The following is a 23938-nucleotide window of genomic DNA, read 5'->3' as shown; positions in this document are numbered from 1 at the left end:
TAATTGCAGCTTATGTCATCATTTCCTTACACAGAACCACGACTGTTGTCAGCTCTGCTTTCGTACAAATTATTAATTTATAATTCTCAGTATATGAAAATTGGACAGTCAAAATGCAGTCTGGAACTAAAAATCCAAATGTTCCCCTCCTTTTTCAGCTCATAAATTCCAGTAAATACTCATCTCAACATCACAAATCTGTAGGGGTTTGTCTCTGCTTCACATAATTTATGGAAAATTCTCAAAAATTGCAGCTTACTGTATATCCTCATTTCCTTACACCAAACCACGACTGTTGTCAAGTTTGGTGTAAAAACACCAGAAAATGGTCTAAAAATCCCAATGTTTCGCTCTTTTTCTAGCTCATATTTCATAAATACTCTCCATGACATTACACATGTATAAGGATTTATCTCCACTTTTATGTAATTTACTTGGAATTCATGAAAAACCACGTGGTTTCAACCTCATTTTATGATAAACGTCCAGATTGTGAACATTTATAATGGCCAGTATAGAGTCAAAGTGCAGCCTGGAACTAAAAATCCAGATGTTTCTCGGCTTTTTCGCTTCACACATTCCAGTAAATACTCTGCATTACAAATCTGCGAGAGCGTATCTCCACTTGGACAAAAATCACAACTGTTCATGCTCATTTCTTCACTCAGAACTTCAGCTATTGTCAAATTTAGCACAAAAACACCCGAAGAGGGTCAAAAAGCATAAACTGTGTCCAAAAATCCAGGTGTTTTCCAATCCTGCACTCCAACGCACACTCACATGACCACGTGACCCAGTTTTAGCGGATTTCGTCTTATAAAAACCTATTTCTGAGCAAATCTGTGGTAACTAAAGTCCTTAAAAACATTATGTAACTGTCTGTAGTGTAGGTGGACTGGAAACTGCCTTGAGGAGACTGAAACCTCAGATCCAAACTAATTCTAAAAAGGTAAATAATGAAGGTAGTTTCATTTTCCTTGTGAACACGTCACTGTCAGAATGTAATATTACTGACCGATACAAAAAAATCAACTACAAAAATATAGATCCATCATTTTTATGCCACATTTTGCTAAATTTTAGAAGCTATCAGCCAGAAAACTAATAAACTCCCCACTTCTAAGCGGGTAAGTCCTCCATCTTTTAGTGGTTTGCTTTGTGCTTGCATTTCAACTTACATTGGAAATATGCAAATGCTTCTTTTCCTCAGTGAGACAAGAAAGGCCTTCTCTAGCATCTTTAAACTCAGCCTGCACTTTAAAAACATGTCAAGAAGATTAGAAACAAAAATCTAAGCAGTAGAGGCGTGTAGTGCTGACTGAACTCATTCCTTCTGCCTTTAATTATTCTTTAGTTCCTCTCTGACGCAGACAAACTGCACAGATCTTGATCAACATCCACAGCTCTGCTTCGTATCTCTGCCAACTATTTTAGTGCATATGTGAGAGCAAATTTATGCACTTAATAGTTTCTTTTTTTAAACTCTCCTGAATATGTATTTTAGGCAGCTGCAAAGCAAAGATTTTACAAACTACACTGTAAAAAAAAAAAATTGCAAATTTTTACTCTTTACTCCAAACATGGACTTCATGTTTATCTGTGTTTTTCTACTTGACTTACAACTAGTTCATTATGCTACTAGCAGCTGGTAGCCTGGAGCAGAGATGAGGAGCAGCTGTAGAAGTCGAGTAAACACACTTTCTGACTCGACACACCTTGTTTTTTTCTTTTCACATTTTCAAACTTTCAAACTTGTCTTCAGTCTTTAATTCATCCAATTTCATGCAGCTCCCTCTGGAGCCGTGAAAGACTTGATACAACTTTCATAAAGCTGCAGTGCTCCCAAACACCGGTCAGCACACTTTGATGTGTAAAATTGATCAAATTCCCCTTTAAAGCCTTTTGATTTTTGTGTTCATGAACTTGTGAATCTGCTTTGCTGTGATTGTCGTGCATACATACATGCATACATGCAGCTGAATAAGCTAAAAGTCACGGGAGTTCATCTGTGTTTTTTATAAGCAATGATGCAACTTCTTAAAATGAACAAATGGAAGAAAACAGTTGCAGTTTGTAATTAACCCTGTAATACCCAAACAATAAAAAAAAATAAAGCCAATATTTTTTTCTATATTTCAAAAATAGAAAAAATGGAGCAAAAAAAAATATAAACTTTATATATCAAAAAAATGAATAATAATAATATATAAAGTCAAAAATAAACAAATTAGAATATATATAAGTAATTAGATATAATTTTTATATATATATAATTAGTTTTATTTTATTTTTCATTTTATTTTATATAATTATAATACATATATATTTTATATACATATAAAATAATCATATATATACATACATATGAGCACAAAATATAGAAATAAAATTTATATATATATATATATATATATATATATATATATATATATATATAAATAAAATAGAAAATAATAATAAAAAAATAAAACTGATGTAACAGTGGGTTTTACAGGGTTAAATGACTGTAACTCTGCATTGATTGCTCATAGTGATGGAAAAAAGAAACGCAGTTAACAGAAACAACCAAACAACTATGGAAATGAAGGAGCTTTAATTTACGCCACAAATAAGATCTAATTCCATTTACTATTTACACCCTCGCAAGAGAAACATGACAAATAATAACTGATCAAGATAAAGATTTGGAGCACAATGTCTGCCTCAGAATAATTTGTGTGTATAAATAATCTCTCAGCATCGTATCGTGCACCTTCACAGATGCCTGCAGCAAAAACACTGGTTGTTCTCGAATGGGAATTAAATGTCAAAACCAATAACGATCACATCGGTTCAGAGAGCTCACTTCTGCTTCTGCCCACAGAAGCTCACGCACATGTCTCCTAAGAGTCTGTTGACCACCAGGCTGGACAGTAAATAAATAATAGCCACTGCTTAGAGTTGGAGTTTAGCGGCACCACTGGCCAGCTGTTGGCCTCATCTAAACCCTCCGCTCTCATCTCATCTAACAAACAACTTCTGTCATGTCCAACGCGTCTGGAGCCTCAGCAGCTGTGAGTCGGATCGTGTTCGTGAGAAAAACACAATGATGAGCTCCAGCACAAGCTCGTCCTAATGAGCAGCAGTTTGTATTTTTGCAGTATTTTAGTCACCGATAAAAGCTACTTCTTACTCCTCCGAATTTAGTGGACATTTTAGTGATATCCAGTCATTTTTGTATTAATAAGTGATTGTTTCCATAATAAACAATGACGGAATTTGTAAAGATATGATCATAATGAACATAAAATAAAAATGTATGCAAGTTATATCCCATGGACTTCAAAAGTCCCTCAATTATACATTGACCCTAACTGTCTGACCGTAAGCCCAAACGACAAAAACATTTAGCTACATGTCACTGACCAACACCAAGGAAATCCTGCAGTAAATTCTCATGTGTTTGTCTTCACTTTCTATGCAAATTAATATGCATGGGATCAGCTTAAAACATGTGCTTTACGAGCACTTTGGCTTGTTAGTTTGGACAAAAAACTTACTTCTTCTTCACTACACCACTAATCTTAAAACACTGGACTGAAATCCACAAAGACATTCTCTTGTCATTGATTGAACCCATGAAAACTTATCTGTGTGGATCAAGGTTACATATTTAGATTTATTTTCCTCACGGAAATAACTCTACACCGTTGCTTAATTTAAAATGTGCAGATCTATGAAGTCGCCACCTCTCTCTCAATTCAAACCTCAGCACACCAGCTCACCTACAACTCTGCTCAAACACTGCAAAACTACTTTACACAACACAAATGGCAACATGTCATACTGGAGCAAATCCGCCATACATATTTGAACCGGAATGTGAAGAAAAATAATGATACAGAAAGTCCAACGCTGCAAGCTGACAGGACTGGTTCCTTACGTTTGTTACGCATGAAACCCCGGTAGTCTGAATCTGTATTTTTGAGACTGTCACTGGTCCACTGCAGTTTTTAAAGTGGAAATGCTCAACCATGATACTGATGTCTTCTTGCATATAAGACATCGTAACAAAGCAAAAAAATAGATTTAACCCTGTAAATCCCACTGGTGCAAAAATACAACATCAGCTTTTTTTTTTTTTTTTTTTTTTTTTAACTACTTTCTATTTTATATATATAAACAAACCCAAATATAGAAAAAAATTGCAAAAAAAAAAAAAAAAAAAAAAAAAAAAAAAATATATATATATATATATATATATATATATATACAGACACACTATATACTTACATATACATATATACATACATACATATACATACACACACACACACACACACACACACACACACACAGACGTACGTAATTTTCAGTTTATGTGTTTTATATATATATATATATATATATATATATATATATATATATATATATATATATACATACACACACATTATTCTTATTTCTTTTTTAAGTTGCATTTATTTTTTTGCTTATTTTTTTTCTCTATATTTCAGTCTTACAGGGTTAATGCATGTTAAGCAGCTGAGAATAGGAACGTATCAATATGTTCTTCGGAAAGAAGAACACATATCAACAAACATGGCCTAAATCTGCAGCGTGACTCCGTTTCAAAGAGCTTTATAGCATTGTTCAGGTGTGTGATTCTTTTTTTTTTCCCCTCATGCTCACTGTTGTCGTAGAGTAATTTTCGGCCACAGCAGGAAGTTGTTTTCTGAAAACCCACAATGCTCTACCTGCTGAACAACAAACAGCAGACATGCACAGTTAGTTAGCAGCTGAACATGGAGGAGCAGCTTTACAGCCAGACAAAGATTGTTTCTTCACAAGATTATTCTTTCTCAAAATGTGATGATCCCTTTTACATGGTTGTGTCGGTGCTTTTCTGCACGGCTGGTAGCTTGTGGGCTTCTGAAAGGAGTGAATGAATGCTAGCGGTGACAGCAGTGGAGCTTGTCGTCCACTATTGATCATCAGAGTGCTGCTTTCAGCTGCCTTCTCATTCACTATCGCTCATATCGCCTCTGCTTGTCGAAGCCATGTGTGAAATCAGCCATTAAAAGATCTATAGGCAACTTAAATAGTCAATATGGATGCGCTTTCTCTGTCCAAGCAGACCGAAATCCTGCCGTGATTGTACAGAGATCCTCCCTGTCAGATGTCATTTCAGGTGGTGCGGAGCTGCTGTGATGTTCTATCAAAGGCAGCACACGCAGCTCAGAGGCTCCTCTTCTCCCAACCATGAATGTTTGATGAGCACTCGCTTCTGGTGCGTACCAGATTTTAGAGAAACGGCTAAGAATATAATGATGATCCGTAATGATATATCCTTTTCTTTGCCTCTGCAGAAAAAGAAAAACACAGTCTGGCCTTTTTTATACTTTGCACGAGTCTTTTGGTTTGCTTTGCTCAGTAGTTGGCAGGCATACATCAGAAATGAGCTGGCATCCCGCCCAAAACTCAGATCAAACTTTTATATTTCTCGCTTCTAGCAGAAAATCCCCCTCTGAACCTTTCGCTACTACAATAGAATAATGGTGTGAAAGAGGTCAAAGATAAAGGGGCTTAGATGTTGAGGTACCACTTTGATAAAGGTGAAATTTATAGAGGATTTATATCGAATCATTCATTGATGTTTATCAGTAGTAAGCAAATCACAATCTGGTACAAACCTCTATACTAGGGGTGTCAAACATGCGGCCCCTGGGCCAAAACCGGCCCTCCAGAGGGTCCAGTCCGGCCCGACTTTGTAAAGTGTAAAAATTACAGAGAAGACATTAACTGCAAATTATAAATTTGTAAAACCATAATTTTAAAATGATTTCTAGACCATGACAAGTTGTTTCTATCATAAAGTAAAATACTAGATTGATCATTGTTCTTTTGTCATTTTGTGTCTCGTTTTTTGTAATATTTTGTCTAATTTTTTTAAATTCTTTTGTTGGACTTTTGTCGTTTGTCTCATGTTTTTGTCATCTTGTTTCTTGTTTTTGTTGTTTTGTGCTTCCTTTTTGTCTCGCTTCTGGTTTTTTGTTGTTTTGTTCAATTTTCAATTCAATTTTATTTATATAGCACCAGTTACAATTCAAATTGTCTGAAGACGCTTTACAGAACCCATGTGTTACTTTTTTTGTCATCGTTTGTCTCAGGTGTGTCCAATTTTTTGTCGCTTTCCAGCTTTTTTGCCAAATTTTTTGCTTCTTTTTTGTCTTGCTTGTGGCATTTGTCTCAATTTTGTAATACTTTGTCTTGTTTTTGTTATTTTTTTTGGTCTTTTTTGTCTGACTTTTATCGTTTTAATCATAAAGTAAAATACTATATTGCTCATTGTTCTTTTGTCATTTTGTGTCTCCTTTTTTTGCAATTTTTTTGTCTTGTATTTATTTTTTGTCTTTTTTGTCTAACTTTTGTCATTTGTCTCATGTTTTTGTCTCATGTTTTTGTCTTTTTGTTTCTTGTTTTTGTCATTTTGTGTTTTCTTTTTGTCTCGCTTGTGGGGTTTTTTTTTGTCATTTTGTTCAATTTCCAATTCAATTTTAATTTTATATAGCACCAGTTACAATTCAGATTGTCTCAAGACGCTTTACAGAACCCATATGTTCCTTTTTTTGGGTCATTTTTAGTCTCATTTGTGTCCAATTTTTTGTTGCTTTGTAATTTTTTTGGCAAATTTTTTCTCTCTTTTTTTGTCTCATTTGTGTCGTTTGTCGCATTTTTGTAATATTTTGTCTTGTTGCTGTTATTTTTGTCTTTTTTTTGTCTGACTTTTATTATTTGGATCATAAAGTATATCATTCAGGTCCAGTTACCTGTGACTAAATGTTTTGTTTCTTTTTGGACACTCTGTGATCTGTAAGCTGTAATGTGTTAATGATAAACTGAGGCATAATATTGTTGAAATTGAACTTATTTTTCTGGTTTCAGGTTGTTCATATGTTATGTAAAAACATATTGCCTCTCAGATGATCAAACAATCTGGAAACCATTTTAAGATATTACTCAAGCTGGAGTAGCCTGTGTTAGATGACTTGTACATGTTGTTCTGTATCTATTTTCATGACAGTGACGTGACGTTTTGCCACTAAAATGATCACTATCTTGTCTTTCTATCTCTATCACATAATCTCCTACATCATATGAGCTTGCTGAGATGATGCTAAATAAACTCTTCTCCCATTTCTAACAATTCCCTGAATTATTTATTCCCTGACAAGCTTGCCCTTTAACTCTGTAAAATTTGAAAAACTCTGTGGTGGTTAATAATAAAGTCATCACAGGCTGGGAGGCTCAATAAAAAACAGAACTTGCTTTAATTCAGCATGAAGGCAGCTCCCTTCACTGAACAGCCCCTGGCCTGTTGTTTCTGATTTACTAACATTAATGACCGCGGAGTTAATTGCTTGTCAGAAAGTGAACAAGTCATTAACACAGTGATAGAGGTGGATGACAATTTAAAGCGAAAACCTAAAGAAAAAAATGAGTGCCAAACCACACAGAGCACGATTCAGTGATTCATTGCCTTTTCAACTGGACCTCAAGTAAACAAACTCACGACGTCGCACACAGCAGCATCACTTCCACTTGGAAAAAGCCATTTTTGCACTTTCTCCAGGCTCGACTGCTGTAACTCCCCACTTATCTGGCACAAACCAAAAGTCATTTTCTCGCCTCCAAATAGTTCATAATGCAGCAGCTCGGCTTCTTCTGGTTTTAGCAATCCTGGCTTCTCTCCATTGACTCCTGTTTCTTTTAGAATTGATTCCAAAACTGAACTGATGACTTTGAAAGCTACACAGCAGAAACGATGACACCATATAAGGTTCAAAGTGGAGACTTAAATCTAAAAGTGGGTTTACCACATCAGCTTTGGAGCAACCTGCCTGAGAGGACAAGGGTGCAGAATCACTGATTTCTTCTAAATCACTTCTTAAAACCCATTTTTTTTAAACACTATGCATGCATATATGTATTGTGTATTAGGGTTTTTGTTGCTTTTCCATTTTTTTTTCTGAGCTATTGCACTTTGTTTTAACTAGATCTTAATTTCCCCCGTTTTGTTATTACTTCCAAGCTTACTAGTTAGTTATTTTGCCTTCTGGGTATTCTGCATTTGCTTCGTCTGACAAAACACATTGTAAGTCACTGTTTCTACAAGTGTTATATGGATTAAAGTTGATATTATTACCACTGAGATAAAAAAACAATTAGTTAAAGTGGTGATTTAGATTACAGGGGGTCCTCGGTTTACAACATCCTCAACCTACAGCGTTGGACGAATACGTCGTCACGTGGCGCTATAAGACGACTTTGTTCACATTTGCCGGTTGTACGCCACCTTGGATTGTGCTACATTTGCTAATTTTCTGTCCTTCATTAAGTCAGACTCTTCTGATGGCATCTCCATGGAAGTGAAATTAGATATAACAAAAAGCTCATAACAGGAATAAAAACCGACGAACATCGTCAAGTTGTAAAAACAGGTCAACACACTGTAGCGACCCTCTGTGATGAATGAGTGAGACTTTATCTAGTTCTCTGGTCATTTATTGAACCTTCACTCAGGCTACTGTGGGCCGTAGCCAATGCCAGAATAACTAGAAAAACCCCATAACTTAGCTCCAGAATTAGCCACCGTTCCCAGCTCTCTCTACTGCTGACTCTCAGCCAATCAGAGGTGAGCTAACTAAACATGGCACGTTCACTGACATTAGGTAAATCTGCAACTGAACAATAAACACTGAAACCTCAATACCAATATCAGTCCCTTACAATATTCTGTTATCTTCTTGTAAAATGATTCATACATGCATGAAATTCATTGGAATTCATGACTTTTCTAAAGAACTGATCAATATCGTGATGCACGTAATGGCTTTGTTTACATTTTCACCAGAGTTCTGACTTACAGCGAAAATCAACTTATATCGATCCGTAGGAATGGAACTCTGACTTAAGTCGAGGACCCCCTGTACGGGAATAGACTCCGGTTCAATATTGCAATCAATTTTTTTCTGATTTTGCACATTTTGCAAAATCAATGCATTTCACTGCGCATTATACTACGTATAATTGTGTTTCTGGCAAACGTCTTGAATAAATGTCTTGAATTTTCAGTATTGCCCTAAATTAAAGTGTTGCAACTTTTGATAAGTTTTTGCAGAATCTCTTTATCATCTATGACCAGAAGTAACCGGCCACTGCTACTTCTATAAAAAGCCAACTACAACTACTTCTGAAACTTTGGAAACATTCAACTCTGTGTTTGCTGGTCCACAAGGGATGAAACCTCATTTTTCTGCGCGCTGCCTCTTCATTGTTTCAATACAGATCTAACAATGCGCTATCGCCAGCGAACTTAACAGAGCACAAGAATGTCTCATGGTAGATTTTCTTCCGCCATCATCAAAAAAGAGGCACCATCTTTTGTAAGAACTGTCTTTCATCCCTCCAGAGACTTGTGGAATCAATGCCACTGTGTATTGAAGCTGTTCTGGAGGCTCGTGATGTCCCAACATGCCACCAACAGACTTTATGTTGTCACCCATCTGTAGGTTTTTCACTGTACACTTCTGCTGTTCTTTGGAGGACTTAAAGCGCGTGTAAATAGGCCTTCTGGAGGAGGTTATATAGCAGACTAATGGATTTTTCACAACCTAATGACTTATAAGGATATTAACGTCTTAATATTTATATATACAGCAATGCTTGTCATTAATTAATCCATTAGTTACAACCTATAAACCTTTTTAAAAGCACGTCTCACTAGAAAGTGGCACTGATACTGAAAACAGGATGAGGTGAGCGCGCTCAGTGTAGAGCAGCAGGCAGAAAGCTCTGATGTGAGGCTGTACGTCGGTGCTCGATAACCTGGTCGGCCTCCAGAGCTCCGATGGCCATCTGGACCTCGCAGACCCACAAACACACGAAGAACCGCCTCGGCATGAACAGCTGCTTGTTTTTTCTGCAGCTATGAATCCATAAAAATGCACAGAAGCAGAGGTGGGTCACTCAAAGTGCTGCTGAAGCGTTTCCAACACACCATCCATTTCCTGGTTGTCTGACCAGCAGCACCCTGTGCAGTAAGTGGCTTTCCTCACGGCGCTCTCTGCCTACTAAGTGGTCCTCCAGAGAGGGAAGCTGGCATTCAGAGCCAACAATAAAAGGTCCATTTGGTAGCTGGAGGTTTATTGATCCAAATGTTGCTTTCCAGAAAGAGAGGAAACGGCGCTGTAACAGGGGACAGCTGCCACTGTGTGTGTGGCCTTTTTGATGGCATGAACTGTTCAGTGATGTGTTGAGCTGTGAGTGACAGAGAGACGCAGTGTGTTTCACAGAAGCTCCGGCTGCCTTATGTTTGATGCATGAAAACACACTTTGATACGGCGCCTGACTGACTGATATCATTATACGAACGCTCGGTGTGCTGTGTGCTATTCAAATTTACACCTCTTCAGAAAGATGTCAAGTGGAAGTGGGCCGTGCTGCTTATCACGTCACGTTGCGTCTCAGAAAGGAGAGGCGAAGACAGGCAGAGAAACCATCATGCTGCAGAGGAGAGCAGTAGATAATGAGGACTGATATGGGGAATGTCTCGAAGATCAAATCTTCATATTGAAATGCTGCTTGTGTTTTTTTAATGTGCATATAATACTACAGTAATAGTCGTTTCTTTTATAGTCTGAACCCTTAATTAGTTTGCTTCCTTCTGACAAGAGAAGACTAAAACCTGCAAATTAAATGTTTGTTTTTTTGCTTTTGTTGATTCATTATTTGAACCTGTATTTAGATTTTTAAGAGAACACACTGAGGAACACGAGCACTCTTTTGCGAGGGTTTATTGTAATAATGCAACAACTCAAACTAAAGTTGGTGCAGCTACTAAAGGGAGGTAAACAAATGGTGGGTGTGTAGAGATGTATGCATGTATGTATGGGTGTGTGTGTATGTGTGTGTGTATTCTAAGTTTTTTTTATATTATTTTAACTTATTTATTATATCTCATCTATCTTATGTGTTTTTAGTACTATGTGTTTTGTTTTATATGTTGCTGTGCAGCTGTTTTTACCTTTGTCTATAACAAATTTCACCCACGGGAGATAAAGTAAACCTTGAAACCTAAAGAAGCCTAAAAGAGGCAAAGGATATATTAGGTGATAAAATAAGACAGTAGAAGTATAAATTATTAATGAAGCATGTATTAATTTCTAAGTAAAATAAATCAAGAAGTTCCCCACTCAATTTTGTTAATGATATTAAATTTCTAGAAATCCTGTGTTCATCTGCACAAAACTTGACAAAATAAAGAATATTATTTTGATGGAATCGCTCATATTTCTCATACTAGTCCTAACCGCACTACTAACATACATTTTATGTTTCTACTTGTGAAATATTACATGATAAATAGCCTGCAAATACATAATTTTATATGTGAAAAGTATAAATGTAGACATGAATTGTCTTACAAATGAAAGGTAAGACATCAACATGTAAGATCCCCTGTGAGGCACATTTTATTTGTAAGGTTAAAAATTCAATCTTGTCATTAGAAAACTCAGTAGACAAAAGTCCAATCAGTGTCTGCTGTGGAGCTTTTGATCATCTTGCATGATCTTCCTCATTACATGGAGTTTGCCACTTGTGCCATGTACTCTACTGACACTGAATGGAAACCTACGATTGTACCTGTAGACTACAAACACATCCCATATGACAACATCACCTGCTGTCAGTAGGTGGCAGTTATATTTAAAAGAATCACAACTTTAAGGGAGAAAATCAAATACGCAAAAGCGGCAATGCCCATAAATTGGATATGACAAATAAATAAATAAAGGAAGCAAGTTAAACAGTGTTGTGCTCGCTGTTATTCAGTATTGCCTATGAGTCACGTGTTTCTTAGTCCAACAGTCATGGTTTTGCATAATGTAGATGTTCTGATTTCCATTTTTTTCAGAACACTTTAAGGACTTCTCATCTTTTCCTCAGTGAATCTTACATATTTGCATATTCACATTTGATTGTGTGGAACACTTGGTTCTACAGTTTGCTTTACAACTCAGACAAAGGGACATTTACATTTTTATATAGTGGGAAAACAGCACAAACACTTTTATTATTTCAGTCATTTTTGCCTTTGATTTACAAAAAAAACAGTTCATAGTCTGTGCTGTCTAAGCGGGTGACAAATGTAAAATGTTTGAACCCATGTTGACCTAAATAGATGAACTTAAATATCTGGTTTTGATCTTGGAAGCAGAGGAAAAAACTATCTGAATACCAAAAAAGAGAAGTCCTCAAAGTGCAAAATGGAGACTGAAGCATTTACAGATTTCACGATAACCAGACAAACTTCACCTGCTGTTGAAGATCAAGTGGTCAGACTGATTTCTTAGCCGTTTATAATGAAGAATGAATATTTGTCCTCACTGATGATTTGACATAATAAAATATTGCTGCCACATGCAATACCTTAGATTTGATATGTGAATTATTTCAGAATCTTATGTGCCTTTATCGAATAAATTTAGCACCTATAATTAGGCCAAACCGCGTGTGGCCAAATGCAAAATTTTACATGTGAAATTTGTTACATTTACAGTTTTCTTTTCTTTTCTTAATTATATTTTTCAATGTTTTGAAAACACATTATAGGGTTAAGTCTAAAAATGTCTCCCTGTATAAATTCTGTTAAAAGCAAACATCAAATAAATAAGCTATTTGCTGGCAATACTTGATGCCTGATTAAAGCATCTCTAAATTTTTTTTTAAAAAAGCTACATTAATGTGAGTTCTGTGCCTTTGCAGTGCAGCTGAGATGCCACTGAAGTAAAGCCGAGTGCTAATGACATCAGCCCAATCTTTATCCTCTCACACATATAATGAATTACTGGCAAAGTCTGAGAGGCTTTACAGTGATGTAACATGACCACACACGGGACTAAGACGCAGACGAGAACACACACACACACACACACACACACACACACACACACACACACACACACACACACACACACACACACACACACACACACACACACACACACACACACACACACACACACACACACACACACACACACACACACACACACACACACACACACACACACACACACACACACACACACACACACACACACACACACACACACACACACACACACACACAGAGAGAGAGAGAGTGAAGAGGCCATTAGCAGAGAAAAGAAAAGCTCAGTGAGTGAGGTGTTCACCTGAAGCCGTTTGGATGAAACTCTCTCCTCCTTTATTCACTCTCTCCATTCAGTAAAGTGCTCAGCTGCTCCTGCCCTATAGGTGCTGCCTGGAAAGAAAAAAAAAATTTCTTTTTTTAAGCTCAGAGAGGTCACAGTGGTTGGACGGTGGTTTTACACGGGGCAAAGAAACGCTACAGAAGCAGCAAGTTGACAGAGAAAGAGTGCCGCAGTGTGAATCAGCCAAATTAAAAGCCGGCCAAGTCAGCTGGAAACCACAGAGACGTAGAATCTCAACTACAGACTCAATCTGAGCCTGTGGATTAAGAAAGTGGATCACCTCCTACAGCTGATGAGGATTTTAAAGAGACAGTAACCGATCTGGAAGCTCTGTTTATTCACAGCAACAGCACAGATGTGTTTACAAAGAAGCCATGTTTTAAAACGGGAGAAATACAAACACAATCCGAATGAAATAAGGAGGAATAGCTTAAAGAAGCTCATTAGTATCAGAAAATGTATGGTATTTGTTTAGTATTTCTCATTCAGACAATGTTTAAACAGTAATAATAAAATATATTTGGTCTTAAAAATGTTACCTTACAGTGCAGCAGTGCATTAGATATACATAAATAAATGTGGAGGGAGTTCATTGAAGGCCAGTTGGTACAAGTATGCTTCTACTTGGCTTTTAAAAGTGCTCACTGAGGTTGTTAACGTCTCTAGTGTCAGCTGGGAAAGTGTTTCAGATTTTGGTTGCATAATGTGAGAAGGCTGCGTCCCCGGTGTTTTTATGGGTGGGGTATTGGAGGATGGAGCTGGGACAAGAGGCTTCAGCAGCTCTACAGCAGACTGTAGGTTAGAGCTAATTTAACGCTGAGGCCAGTGTAGAGTGGCCAAAATCACTCTTTCTGGTTCTACTTAACCCCTGAAGCCCTAGGATTGTATTATTAGGAATGTGGTGGAGTTATGTGAAGATCGGCGTATGTGATTCCTTCCTTCCTTCCTTCCTTCCTTCCTTCCTTCCTTCTCTTAGCAACATTACTCAACGGATTTCTATTAAATTTTCAGGAAAGGTCAGAAATGACACAAGGACCAAGTGATTAGATTTTGGCAGCTTAAAGTCTGGATCCACAGATTTGTTAAAGATTTATGAATCATTGCCAGATAGCGCCATGGCATCACTGTAACCATGACAACAAGTGAACGCTACGTCAGCTGCCTGCTGACGATCACATGATTGCGATCCTTTGTTCCCCACATTTTCAAACTTTAAAACGGGTCAATTTTGACCCGCAGGACAAGACGGGTTAACTCTGCGCAACATCGTTATTTTGGAAATTTTCCAACATCTGAATTTCTACACATGGAAATATCTGTAAAATATCAATAGCACTCAAGTATATATCTTCTTAATTTAGATTTTTTCACTGATGTTCCTACATGAAAATATTTTCAGTAATAGTTCCACAATTGTAGGGCCTAAATTTGATGCAGAAACAACAAAATACAACCAAACCTAAATATATTTTACAGGGTAGTCAGGATGGTACCAAACGCTGCACTAGTAAAGAAAGCCCCATCATTCAGGCTTGCAGGATTGGTTTCTCACATTTGCTACATATGAAACAATGGAAGTGTGAATCTGTGTTTTCGAGACCGTCGTCAGTATGCTGCAGTTTTAACGTGGAAATGTTCCACCACTGTGTTGACTTATTATTTTGCTCACAAAGTGCCTTCTAGCATATACAAAAAAGCACTATACGAACGTGTTAACAAGCTAAATAACTTGATTTTCACCTGAGGGGGTCTTTCAGCCCTCAGCTATTAAAAAAAAAAAAAAAAAAACTCCACTGAAAAAAACATCCTCAAATTCAGTCTGTAATAACTACACAACTGTGAAACCAAAATGAACAGCAATGGGCTCTGGTGCATAGGAAACACCAATTAGAGAATTTTAAAATACAGTCAATCCCCATCACAGTTTTTACTTTTGTCTAATCAAAGCTGTAAATTAAAGACTAGACAAAGCTTCTAAGCATCAGAGTCAATCAACTGCAGCTGTACTGAACAGAACTGAAGCGGGACAAATGCTACATTTCTTGTCATATCTGTTCCACTGAATGGACCACGCTTGGCAAACTTCTAAAAATGGTGGCTGGTTGTGGTTTAGTAACAGAAACAATCCAGTTCTCGTAAAGAGGAGCTCCAGGGAGGAAAATGTTATGAGCCTAGTAGTTAAATTCTGGATGAGTTGTAATTTCTCCTCAGAGTTTTTGGAACGGCTTGATAAAGAAAAAAAAGAAGCACTACAATGAGCAGTACGACAACAGATGAAGGCGTGAATGTGTTTTTCTGCAAATCTTTTTGGTGAAAATGACCAAACTCTGGCAATATTTCTGAAGAGAAACATGAAAAAACAAATAAATACAAGATTTTGTGATGGCAGATGGTAACTTTTGATTTGACAGCCCAATATTTCAAAGCTGTTTCTTCTTTGTGCTTCTTTTGACTGCTTGAAAACCGGTGAAGTAACTGGTGGCGGTTTGGTTTTGAAATGAAAACAGTCGATATTCTCAGCAGCTCGCAAATGTTCTGTTGAGTCGCTGGTTCTGGTCGATAACTCTGACAAATTCCAGTCTTGTGTCAGATACTTTAACATGCAGCAAGGTATCCTTTTTCCAACTATATATATAATTGAGAGCTGAGTTACTGTCCACACTTTACATAAGAAAAGCTCCATTTTTAGTGTCTTTTTGGGGGAATATTTTTTACAAGATGGAGTTTTCCCAGTTGTGAAGAAATTTCATTTATTGTTTATCGTTTATTGGTTAAAAAAAATAAAAAGAACTTTCAATCTTAAGCTTAAAAAGAATAAAAAACGAAAATCAAAAATAGATAACTTGCATTTAATTGTGTTTGTGAAAGAACTGTTTGATGAGGTGTAATCAAAACAATATAAAAAGCAAAAATTAATCACAGACTGCCACAAATCTTTTTTCAGAAATAGACCGAGGGAGTAATGTTAAGTCAATATTTTAGATGTAGATTTGTAAAAGACAAATCTAAAAAACAAAACACAGTTGCCAAATCTAACCCACTAAACCAAAAAGCTTGAAGCGAGTCCTTTAATGTCTGCTACCCAGACGATGCCCTTAAAAGAGCCGTCAGCCTGTGAATAAATCTAAACACAGCGATGTAAAAGCGTCACAGAGGGCGAGCTGTTTTACGGGCTGTGTGGTCCGGAGGGGCGATCAGACTGAACATCGTGTCCGAGATGCTGCAATCCCAGCCAACCGGGAGGTCGTCATATCTGCCTGTCAGCTGCTCACAAACCTGCTGCAGCCGGCGGCGGAAACTGACTTTAATGTGCACTAACAATTTCATAGGTGACAGTGTGGTCGGTGCTACAAGGTGCAGCAGCAGAGTGCTTACTCGAGCGAGGATTATGACGGTTACGGTTTAACTGAAGTGCTGATATGGGCTATATTTGACTCAGAAAAAATAAGCTTTCTAATATTATTTGACTTGTTATTTTTATGTGCTTTACTGATAAATAAAAACACAATAATGATGAATATGCAGTTAACAGTGATTGCTGAGTGTGGCACATTCACTGAAGAGGCGGCTTGGTATTACTACGACTAAAATAGATGCAGCATTTTCTGTGCTTCATTTCTGTTGCATCATATTCGGTTGAGTTGCAGTTGAGAATTTTTGAGCAGCTTTAATAACATCAGTGTCACCGACTGTTGTAAAGACTTCATCCTCTAATTTACAGCAGAAGCAAGAGTCAGTATTTATCTCTGCAACTCCCAGTCGTGCCGCAGTAAACAGCAACACGGACTTGGAGTAAATTGCTACGTTTCAGAGACTTGTGTGTTTTTTGCAACAGAGGACGATTTTTCAGTGTACTACTGTGGAAATTCAGAAACAGAAGTAGACTATGATGTGGGGGTGTTTCACCAGCATAGTTCATGTCCAGTTACAGAGTACAGAGCTGATCTGAGTGATCTTTTTTATTCTTTGATGATCACTGAATGGTTTGATTAGGATGAAAATGATGTGAATCAAAAAGCTTTGGAAATAATTATGAGACTAACTGCTGTTTTCCACACACCAGTCTTTCAACATTTAAAATTCTGTCAGGATTTTCTCATATTGGTTAAATATTTCATTAAATCCTAAATTATGTTTAAAAAAAAAACTGGATGTACTCAAAGTGTAAAAATATCCAAAAATTCATACTGAATCCTCACATCATCCTGGTGCTAAACAAAGAGAGATACAGTGAGATAACTGCTTGGATTCAGCAAAACAGTGTCCTTTACAACCTTTAGAAAAAAGCACAATATGGCTTCACCAAGAACTGCAAAGCAAGAGGCAGAAAATGATAGTAATAGTAGTCTGATAAACTTTTCCAAAACTGTATGCTAAGGCCTTTGCAGTCACCAGGTCTTGAGCTAAATGAACTCCTATGGGAGTTTTGGATGCACATGTTAGTGCACCGCCACCAACAAAACACCAAATGGAAAAATGGCGTTGGAACTTGGAAAATCAATGCCAAGGAGCACCGAAGACGTTCTGGTAACACATACCTTACTAAGATGTTTTATATCGGCTTTTCCTTTAATTTGTCCCGTCTACACATAACAAAAAGGCTGCACATAAGTTAGCATGGAATGGCAATGGAATGTCAATATTTTTGGACGCATGCGGTCATAAAACAAAGAATCAAGTTAGATTCTGATCTTGATGAAACCAAAGTCTGAAGGATTCATCACTTAGGGAAGATACTGTGCTAGTTACTAAGCTGAAATACTTGACTAGATATGTGGAAAACTAATCTGCTTGCTGGTGCAACAGATAAGGTCAAGAGTTCACCGAAGTGAGCAGGATTTATCCTCCATTCAATAGTTGCTAAGATATTTCAGACCAGCTGACCAGAGAACAAACCAACACTCAGTACTGACACAGAGCCAAGACTGACAATGAGGTAACACTTGCTAATATAAACAAAAACAGAAAAAAATACGACACTGTGAAGGTCACATTATTTCGAGCCCTTCATTGCTGCTTGTTGATGAGTAACTTGTCATCCCGAGGTGATGATGAGTTTGTCTTTAAAAATTAGCCGGAGCGTGATGGACAGACGGGGCTGCGGTTGCAGCTGGAGCCCGTTGGAGGTAAAGAAGCCAGAGTGGTGTGTCTGATTGAGGTATTTAGAGCCTTAAGTGTGACTGACAGTTTTGATTGCAGAGTAGTTAGGACGCGGAATGAGCAGAGAGATGGAGATTATGTGAGACGGGGAGAAGTAGAAGAGACTGTCAGGGCTGTCAACCAGATGAAAATGACATCCAAAGACCCCCTTCTTCAAAAGGCTCTGGGACTGTAATTATGCTCCACAAAATGGATGCTCCTCTGTTCAGGTTAAATTGCAAAGAAATGAATAGCGATGATAGCGGTGTTTATTTACTTGGGAAAACAGGCAAACAAAACATAATATAATAGCTCAAGGCTGCTTTGATTTAAGCATGAAAACATTGCCTAATGTTCCTAGACTGAGCTGTGGGGATTTGATGGGGTGCTTAGTGTAATTTGTTTAAAGATCTCAAAGATGTTTTTACAAATTTTAATGATTACTGGTGTTAAAGTGGGCCGCAGATCAATGAAAAAGTATTTAGTTATTACCACAGATAATGCCATCATATACTCGCTAACAAAACATTTTGGTCCACTTTAAAGCTTACATTTATAAGTCGTTAATTTCAAAGTAAATTCCAAAAAGAAAAAGTGTTCAGTTGGTCATTTAGCTCCCTTACAGTGGATTAGCTGCACATGTAATTATGTTAAATTTGTCTCCAGTCAAGCTAGAATTTAGCATGCAGCTTTAAACCCAGTGTTTTTCTCATAATTAGCACCAAATTACACACTAATACTCCAAATTATTAGGACATTATGGCTTAAAAAACAATTACCCGTTTTGGCTCATACACTAAATCAGTGATGACAATTTTCTGACTTTTTGTCGTTCCTCCTACACATTTCACTCAGTTTTCACCAAAGTTTGCAAGTTAAATGTTTGGATAAGCCTAGGAAAAAAAAGAGATTTTTTTTTTGTCATGACATATCATTTTCCAATAATTGGCTGCCAAACGTCGGTGGCATATTTGACATAAACTGCTCTAACTCTCGAACAAATTGTGAAAATTGTGGCAGCATACATTCTTCTACTTCACATAACTTGGTGATAAATTTCAACAGGCATAGGTCATTTACCATGACTTAGATTACAATAAATTTGGCAAACTTCACCCTTTTACAGAGCTTTAATATTCCAGCCAACTATTAGACTTTTTGAATATGTAGATTCTCATCCAGATGCAGATTGCAGTTGTTTTGAACACCTCACTTAAAGTTGCACTTTTACCACAGTTCTGGGCAGTTTCTTCATCATGAATCTCCTTTATCTTTATCATTAAACCAACTATAAGAATTCTGATTCATGCTCATATTGTACACGACTGCTGCAGACATTTCTTTAGTATTGCTGTGATTAGAAACCGTCAAACCGCTAATTAAACCCACAATTTGTTTGCACTAAGCAACATATTTTCTAAATGTGCTTCTCTTTCTGAAGTAGGCTGTAGCCTTGATTTCTGCAATGTTTGCCAAAAGGAGGCTTTATACATGTTTCATGAGCTCTGCCTGGTTTTTATGTTTTGCTGAGGCGGGAGAAAGAAGCTCCGACGCTTTGGAAGTCTGTTGGCATTTTTCAGAGCTGCAGTGCCCTTTAAATTGGTGGGAGGATGATGGGATAGTGTCCAGTTGCCAGACAGGGAGAGTGGGTAGCGGAGCTGATGTGGAGATAACGAGGTCTTTCCAGGAGTCTCTGCAGGATGTGGATGTGTTGAAGTTATAGGGCTTAATAACACTCCTAATCAGGTGCTAGTTATGGAGCAGCAGGAGAGCCAACAGCAGGGGCTTTGGAAGGAAATGAGAACGGCAGGAGGAGAGGAAGCGGAGTGATTGGCAGAGCAAGTTTGACATTCCTGGTGTGTTGTCGAACAGTGTGGCGTGACAGAGTGCATTCGAGTGCAAGTGTGTTTGTGACCGGCTGAGTAGGAGTACCACTGATGCGAGCAGCAGCCATCAGTGTTGTGTTATTTTCCTCTCCACTAAAGAAAATGTTCCCAATCTGCTGTTGTATTATCCTTTTGTATTATGTATCCCTGAGGGAGCGTCACTAAATAGCTTGCCTGCTGCCCACTGCACGAGGGATCAGTGACAAATCCCCCAGAAGGGGAAAGTGATAATCTGGAGGAGCATAAGCCCGTCCCAGAGGAGAAGAAAATATCCTGCCTCTCTGTTTTTCCTGCTGCCTTTTAAGTCTCATGGAAAGCTCCAGACTAACACTAATCAACTTCTTCTTCGGAGTTGTGGACGTAAGTCTGCTCTACATTTTAAAGGCGATCATGATAAGTGGATTTCACTGTTGTGAGATGGTCCGTGTTTATAAAAAGACCACGTCCTCAAACTTAAATCATCCTCCACACGTGGCATGTGTTTCATTAGCACAATGCATTTGATTGAGTGGATGAATCCAAAATTGTTTTCCCTAAAATCCATCCATCCTGCCACCCTGGCATTTCTGCACCGGCTCCAATCAATCAATCACAGCTGGACTTGGTCTTGATTGATTCTCCTTATTAAGTAATTGAAAAATCCTTTCCAGTCAGACCAGTTTGCAGAATTTGAAGCCTCCTTTTCTTCCAGCTTCTATAACAGCTGCCAAAACACCACATTGAAATGGAAATAGCACTGAATGTCTGGCTGCACTATTGTGGTGAATTAATGCAGCTCTGTGTGTCTTCTCCCAGTAAATCTCAGACAGCATTAAAAGGAAGAATGTTTAAATGTTTAAAATGCACCAAACACGTCACCTCGATCATGTCATCCTGAATAACAGATGTGGTGTGAAATAGGGTTTTCAGACTGTAGTATATGCAAATCCTACAGTGTTCTGGTAATCAGCGAAGGTTCAGCACCTCTGTTGGTAGAAAGCGTCATGTCAAGCACAGCGCTGAAGTCTTCCATGCCTCATTAAGATTTGATTATCCTGTGTCCCCAGGAGTAATGTAATTAGTGTAACTGGGATGGTGGAGGAGGGGTGGAGTAGGAAAGGATGTTTGCAGCCCTGCCCTGCTGCCCTGGCCTGTACCGCTCATCTCCTACAAGCTTAGAGACCTACATACCGTGTCACCGCTTTAATCCTCAGTCAGTCGCCACCTTTTTACCGCCGACCAGCGGCTCATCGTAACCTCACAAGACCGGAAACTTGGGCAAAAAGTTTCTCATCGGTGCTAAAAACAAGACTGAGCTTTGAGGCTCGCCTTGGTGTGATGGGATGTGACAGGCCGAACACGAAGGAACAGGACCCCAAATCAACAGTATGCCAAATCTACTGTCGGATGACTTTGTTGCTTCTTGATCCCTCGGGCCTTAGAGTCGGCGCTCACAGTTCACAGCTGAGATATTCTGGACATCGCAGCCAAATCCAACGACCTTGCAGATTAAACGCTGCTGTTGTTGTTGTCATTGTATCTCTCCAACAGCCACTTGAGTCATTTCAGCATGAATTATGCATGCAAACATAACCGCTGGTTTGTGAATAAATCATTACAGTCTTAGACGTGAATGAAAGCCTCCGAGTGCCTCTCTTGTGGTGCAGTTTTTTGTTTTTTTTAGACATTCAGTCACATCAGTCTTACACAGTAAATATCCTCATTTAATCTGCAGATGGCAGCATTAACTGTTCTAATTGTCAGTGGCTCAAATATGTAGATGAATCTGGGGCTTTTCTGGATTCACATAATGAACACAAACCTGAAAAACTGCAGTGGAAACATCCAGCTCCTGGTCAGCCTCGATAGTTCTCCCTGTCTTCTCCCAAATCCTCAGTCTGTTTGTGCTTATCGTTGGCCCAACAACGAGCTCTTCTCTCCCCAGCTTCATAATAACCAGATAAAACACGTTGAATTCCTCTTAATTACGACCTGAGGGCAAAGAGAGAGCAAGTAATGACACAAGATTAATCCAAGACCCCCAAGGCGACGAGAGGCTATCGTGTTTTAAGAAAAAATAAATAAAAGTGGCAGATGTGGTGCATTTGCAACAAGACATCCCATTTGCATGAATGTATTTACTATGGTGGGAAAAAATGCATAACACTGTGTGTTAGGAAGCTGAAGGTTATAAAACCAAAGCTACAGAATAAGCAAGCCTTCTCGCACTGATTTATTGATTTAATGCACTGTTGTTATAAAAATATCAAAAAGAACTAGCCTACTATAAATGTGATTTACTTCCTCATCTGGCACAGCTGCTATTTGTCAGCTGTTCTTGTTTATTTCTTGACACCTTGAAGCTGCTTCTTCTGTCTTTTTCTGAGTGACTGCAGTCATATTTCATGAAAACCACCTGATTATTGATGTCTAGGTCCCTCTCATGTTGCCAAAACAACTCTGACCCGTCGATTTCTATCATATCCGGCATTAAGGTTTCCCTGCAGTAGCTCTTCTGTTCATTTGCTGCCTGATAATTCCCACCTGCCTCGTAATAGGAGAATCAATATTATTCACTTCATCTGTCTGTGGTTTGAAAATGTGTCTTATTCCTGTCCTCAATTTAAACTCACGAGTGTTTTCATTTTCACAGAAAGCTGTAAAAATGCAAACAAAAACAAGCTATTTATAAGAGTTTACAAAAGCTTATTTGTGTCAAGACGCTGAACAGTTGATTTGTCTGTATAGTGTCTCATCAGATAATCCAGTTAATCCATCAAATGAGACGGTCATGCACGAGTGCACTTGGTAAATACATATCCCTTTCAAATTATTTAGATTTTGTTGACTGTGTCTGAATTCACCAGCATGTCTGTGGGCTGCTCTCGGCTATTTCCATGTTGGCAGGAAAAATAGTTTGCAAAACTCAAATTTTGAAAGCCGACGTGCGTGATATTTCCAAGATGAAAGCTTTTAGTCTGTCACCATCTGAAATATCTGAGGGAAAAAGTTCAGATGGAGTTTGAATAACAGCATCAAATATGGACATGTAAATATACACTGAATGTCAAGACTGTCTGTCTACAGTTTGTGGGAGAAAAACAACAATTACCGGCTACTGGAGAAAGGTCAACTAGTGTCATTCTTCTGCTTCTTGTTTTTTCTTTTGTGTATTATTAAGTAAGCAAGAATGGCTGTGACGCTCCTAATGGCAAAAAGAAATGCACTTTTCTCCTTCTCTTCTTCTGAAACTGGATCCTTTTAATCTTTCTGTAAATGAATGATCAGCAGATAGCGGCTTTATCAAGCTCCCGTTTGATCCATTAGACTTTATAGCTGTCGCCGTGTCCTCTACAGCACTCCAACTGTTGTCCACATGTCTCTTCCCTTTGCTGTTAGCTTTCACATGTCTGCGAACCTCAAGGAGGGGCAGACTTTATGGATTTCCCATCGGGGGTTTATCTTCTTGATCACTGGGCCGGGATGGAGAAGACAGCCGCTTTGATTTATTCTCCTCCTCCTGAGTGAGGCAGCAGGACAAGGACACGATGACCCGTCTGAGACTCTGCCTCGGATAAGGCTGCATGCGTCCGCCTGTGCGTGTGCATTTGAGTGATGTTCGTTTCAGTGCGTGAGTGTCTGAGCTAATGAATGATG

The 23938-nt window shown here is 38.1% G+C and overlaps 1 protein-coding gene and 1 long non-coding RNA gene across 2 annotated transcripts in view; one reads left to right on the top strand and one right to left on the bottom strand.

Annotated features, from left to right (window-relative positions):
* Window positions 1-23938, top strand: part of lhfpl3 (LHFPL tetraspan subfamily member 3) — a 51451-nt gene that overhangs the window by 1220 nt on the left and 26293 nt on the right. The window lies entirely within an intron of this gene.
* LOC118470341 (uncharacterized) overlaps window positions 1-23938 on the bottom strand; it is a 48204-nt gene that overhangs the window by 6352 nt on the left and 17914 nt on the right. Inside the window, exons 5-6 of the long non-coding RNA XR_008600245.1 lie at window positions 22104-22273; window positions 13239-13327 (exon numbers count right to left, since the gene is read on the bottom strand). This is a non-coding gene — a long non-coding RNA (uncharacterized LOC118470341). The remainder of the gene's footprint in view (window positions 1-13238; window positions 13328-22103; window positions 22274-23938) is intronic.

Source organism: Amphiprion ocellaris, chromosome 21 (genome assembly GCF_022539595.1).
Source record: "Amphiprion ocellaris isolate individual 3 ecotype Okinawa chromosome 21, ASM2253959v1, whole genome shotgun sequence".
NCBI lineage: Eukaryota > Metazoa > Chordata > Actinopteri > Pomacentridae > Amphiprion > Amphiprion ocellaris.
This window is presented reverse-complemented; position numbering and strand designations above follow the sequence as displayed.